Here is a 5,458-nt window from a genome sequence, read left to right as displayed (position 1 = left end):
AAGAGTACAAACTGGGGGCAGTGATGCCTTACACAATAGCTGCAGGATTCACTACATCTCACCTGTTGCATCACATGCACTGAAAAGATTGTCCAGGATTTGCTGGCAATTGACAATGCTGCTGGTTGACCATACTTCTGCCTCCTCTCCCCACTCATCCACCACCAGTATCAAACTACACCCAGACTGCTGCAAGACAAACTTTAAAGCATCTTTGCATTTCATCAGCCTGTTTCCCTTAATGACTGCTCATTTCATGCCAGTCTGATCATTTTTAGCATCTAAATGATTTTTAAAACTGAAAACCTGATGGGAACCCAGGAGTTGCTGTACAACCCCTCTTTTAAGGCCTAGTTTCCAATCATGGCAGGAGAGAAGCAGATAATGAGTACCAGTCTCAGTTCCTATATAAAAATAGGCATCCAAATAGAACAAAAGCATCCTACAGGCACTCTCCTGAGGAGAGACTTACAAATGAAACCATATAAGGGAGGGAATTTCTTAAATATCCCTACTGCCAGAAAAGCTGCTCTTTCATGGGTCATCAATCACTGGCCTTACAGGAAACCAATCAGCACCATCTCCCTTGTTCACAGAAGAAGATAGTCTGCATGGCTTTTAGATTTGGGGGGTTTTAATTATTTAAATTCAAATTTATAAAAGATTTTCAACTTCACCCTTTTCTGTGTGTAACTCTGAATACACAAACCAGAACGAGAGTGCAAATATTTTTACTGAGAGCCAAGTAACCGTGTATTTGATAAGTTGTTTCTTTAAAACTTAAGTCTGAAAAGGTTACGTTTACTTCAAGTATGTCCTATATTTAGCTCCCAATACAACACTTCTCTTTTATCTAAGGAAATGGTTATGCATATGCAGCAAACTTAAATGCATAAAAGTCAGCCTGAATTTTTCCTTCTGCATTTCCACAGCAAACCACATTATAAATGTCTTTGCAAAATAATCTACAAAATTCACTGCTGTTCCAAATTTACTTGGTACCAAAAAGAAAATCACAAGATATGGGCCATGTTGTAACATTCATACATGTGTTCTCAGTATGAACATTCCTTAAGACTGCAGAGATTAAGCCTACGCTACAACTCAATTACTACTTCATGATCACCTCCAACTCCTTTAGCCCAGGGACCTGTTACCCCAACATGTGCCACAGGCTGAGCAGTCCGTGTGCTCCACCCTATGCACTCTGACAGCCCTGCACTGAAATCCCTGCACAAACACACATGCTACAGATGAGGACTACTGGATAATTTCCAAATGCAATGGCTGCCCCAGTGTCACCTGTGGGATAAGAATTGCAACTGGAAGCAAGAAATCTGTTTGTGGGCTGTCACTGCTAGTTCTTGGGAAGCATGAAGTCTTCAGACAAGCCTAAGTGTGTGCAACAGGGACCAAAAACTGTAGAGAATACGGGCATGATGCCACAGGAAAACCCATTAAAATTAGTAACTGTTATCAGAGTAAGCTTTGAATAACAGTAGTAGGACCACAGACCACACAACCAACTACACCAAAATGAATCATTGAACAGATGCTGACTCCATGGTTACTCTCTGCCCCATGCATTACATGATGCAAGAAATTTGGGGGTTGGGACTCAGGAGCTAGAGCATAACATGCTATCATGTAATAAAGTCAGAAGTATTGCCTATAGCAAGAAAGAAATCAACTTTTTTGTTGTTTTTCCTGCCTTAAACGAGACTCCTAGCTCTTAGATGGTTTACCTCTGCAACCTTAGCCACACTGTTCTGCTCTAGTCCTCAGCATGGATGCAACACAGCGCTTAACTGACTGGCTGACATTTGAAACGCAAAGGCTGATACAGCTCTGCATCATCAATCAGCCCATTCCGACAAAAAACAGTCGCTTACCATCTCATACCCATGAAAAATGGATACCACGCAGACTGTATAGAAATCATGCTTTAAAAATAACAAAATGTTGTACCTATTTCTTGAAGACCAAATGGTGATAAAACACAATGCCAAGTTTTAAACTCAATTTTTTTTAAATAATGATCCTGATCAGATTTACTTTCTTAGCAATTATGAAACTCTTTTACCATAGAAAACGTAACAGAAAATAGTGGATTAATTTACAGCTTTGGTATACAACTGATCAACTTATGGAACAAAACAAAAAATGCAGCTTTTATTTCAATTTTGTGACATTTTAAAGGCTATTCATAACCAATTTTTTTTTTTAAGATTAATAATTTCTGTCTAAGTTACATATTCAACTTAACTAACTGCAGTATAAGCTGATGAAGCCAAAAACACTACAAAGCTAAATCTCATGAGTCTCTTCTTTTGCTGTGGTATGTTTTTGTTGTTTCTTGTTGAGGGTTTTTTCTGTTGTTGGGATTTTTGTGTTTTGTTTTTTTTTAAAGACATTAAAGACCTCATGTCACATTATACGCTGCAATACCTTTTTATAATAGCAAAAATAATAATATGAAAATTAATTTGTAACATAAGATCAGTTTTTGAAAGTTTGGCAAGCCTTAGATTTAAACCTGACGAAATTTTTAAGCTGCTGCTTCTCAGCCCTCCAGTCCTTCTCAACTGCTACACAAAGTACACAAGTAAGAAAGTGATTATGCAAGTGAACCTAAATGAATGTACCTCATGCACAAGTAATTAAAAAAACCCCCCAAAACCTCACACTTTCTTCCATTTTCTTGTAAATGTAATAATTCTAGACATCATTTTCCAATTTCACTGCTTCTCCTCACCTGACCCACTGCCATTCTGCGTGGTGCACTAGACATCATCATTTTCCAATTTCACTGCTTCTCCTCACTGCCATTCTGCGTGGTGCACTAGACACTTTTTATCCCTAAGGTGAAGGTCCATATAGAGCAAGAAAACCTCTCACAGTTTGTCATCTTCTGGTCAAAGAATGTCTCCAACAAGCAAACCAGCTCAATTAAATGAATGGAACTTCATAATCAATTATCTGTCAAGGCAGCATAAACAAATAGTTCAGAAATAATCTGCAATTATATAAAAAAATAACATCTCAGTACTTCGGACCGCTTTCAGAGACTGCTCGGTAATAAGTCTTAAAACAGAGTTTAAGCCAAAGGACACTTGTGTATTTGAGAAGCACTCAGTTATCTAGGTAACTAAACAAGCAGATTGGTAAATGTCTAAAGACTAGACAGCACTGACAAAAATTTCTTAACTGTTACTTTAACCTCAACAAATGCGCTTTCCTCACAAAATGTTCAGAAACTGCACGCAAGCAACAGCAACTTAACAGCAACAGACTGCCAGCTACAAGAATAATAAATCTTAGTAATCCCCAACAATGCCAATATGGTTAAACTAGCAGTTCATAACTTCAGATATCTGAGGGAGATTGTTTTTTAAAGCAGAACAAGAAATTTGCTGCCAGACAATGACAGTGATTCACAACAGAAGCATGAGCAGCGAGTTTCAGCATTTTCTTTTGGTTGAAAAGGATTTGTGTTAGCCCTTGTTTGCCAGATGACACAGAGGGGCACAACTTGCAGAAAAAAACAACAAAAACCTAACATTCATCTCAAGTCTTATCTCAGAGCTATACTGAAAGGTATTAACCAAGTACAAATGGTTTTAAGATTCTCCTTAGAACTAGAAACCAGTATGAGAAAAAGTATGTTCACATGAGCTTTAAGAAGTAAATTTAGAGTGCAAGGACCTATTACAGTTAGAAATAGTTAAGCTCAAGTTTACACTTTTTCAACATTCTCCATCACTCATCTTCCTGTTAAATGAGTTTGCCATTCACACCTACTGCAAATAAGTGAGGTGCACATGAGCTGCCAAGAGCCTAACAATTGTTCTACTGCTATTATACCCAAGTTTAAGTTTTCTACACCTGCCCACTACAGCTGGCATGGAATATAGAAGACTTACAGTAGATTGGTGGTGGGATTTATTAAGCAACAGGTGCATAGTACAAATTACTTTTTACATACTTCACTTAGATCAATTCAGAATAAGCATCAACCTAAGTATATCTGGACAAAGAGGTTTAATTTGTTCATGTACTGATCTAATATCAAAGCAGTGAGACAGGCAGCACTCAGCTATTGCTATTAAAATAGATCCTGGAAAGAAGCCATACTAGTTGGCTGTTGATCCCGGTATGTGGCACCACACAAGCTAAGGAGTTTGGCCACATTCACCCACCACTGCACTCAAGGACTATATCCAACTCAGAGGAAAATGTGCAAAGACAGTGAAGTGCTGTGGACTCAAACGGCTTTGTCTGCAATACACAATGCCACACAGCTGACCAAACAATTCCAGAATCTCTGCCCCATGCTTCCTCATACACCAAAAACACAGGGTTAGCCTACAAACTTGCTTCAAGAGTTAAGGGGTAAAATTTGGACTACCATAAACTTGCAAAAAGAAGTGACTTCAATTTCAAGGAGAAAAAAAATACTGAAGCAACCAACACATTACCTCACCAACTAACCAGTGCTCACTCCTGTCACACATGGAGGGTATAAATTTGTTAAGAAGTTATTGAGGAATAAGTGAAAAAAAACCCAACACATTAATCAACTGGGTATCAATTAATGCAATAAAAGCAAAGCAGTTTACTTCTCCAATATGTTTAAATTATACAAGATTCAATACAAACTAAGAGAGCATAAAAAAAGCAACTGCTGCTACTGAGTAACTAAAACACATTCCATCTAAATTATAAGCAACAATGACAACTTCCTTAATTAACAGATGCAATTTGACTTCCCAACCTTTGAGTCATCCACAGATGCGGTTTTATCACCAGCACTTAACTGGTCCAATAATGCCAGTTTATTGTACTGTTGAGGAGCTGTGCTGACAGGAAAAGGAATCTCAAAAGCAGTTGAGCTTTTCCCGATATAGCACCTATGCTAAGGCCTTCTGCCAACACAATGTCAGTCACAGATCACACACTTGGCCAATGTATCTGTGTCAGGACAATCCTCTAGTGCAGACACAACCTGAGAAAAAAAAACCATGAGGCTTCTGCAGCAAGTAAAATAAAAGCTTGAACTGCATGCAAAACAGTAAGAAGTGTGAATAAAGAAAAAGGAAGATTTTAGACCCTACCTATTTTCAAAGAACAAACTAAGAAATTCAAGGTCATCTCTTCAAAAAAAGCGAGCTGAGCATCAAAAGTTGATTTAATGAAATGCACAAAAAAGTCTGAGTCCTAAGTTACATTTATGAGTAAAAGAATAGTTACGTGACACACACAAACACTCAGCTGCTGGTAGTGCATTCATTATGTGCTTTCTAAAAGACTTCCCTCTTGTGTTGAGACTGTGAAATGAATTACTGGTTCTTATTCACTGTACAGATTTGTATCTGAAATCCAACTGAGTTTAAAAAAATACCCCACCGCATTAGAAAGGCAGACCAATACAATGCAGGCAGTTAACAAGCAAAGCATC

The sequence above is a fragment of the Antrostomus carolinensis genome, unplaced genomic scaffold (genome assembly GCF_000700745.2).
Source record: "Antrostomus carolinensis isolate BGI_N321 unplaced genomic scaffold, ASM70074v2 scaffold2095, whole genome shotgun sequence".
NCBI lineage: Eukaryota > Metazoa > Chordata > Aves > Caprimulgiformes > Caprimulgidae > Antrostomus > Antrostomus carolinensis.
This window is presented reverse-complemented; position numbering follows the sequence as displayed.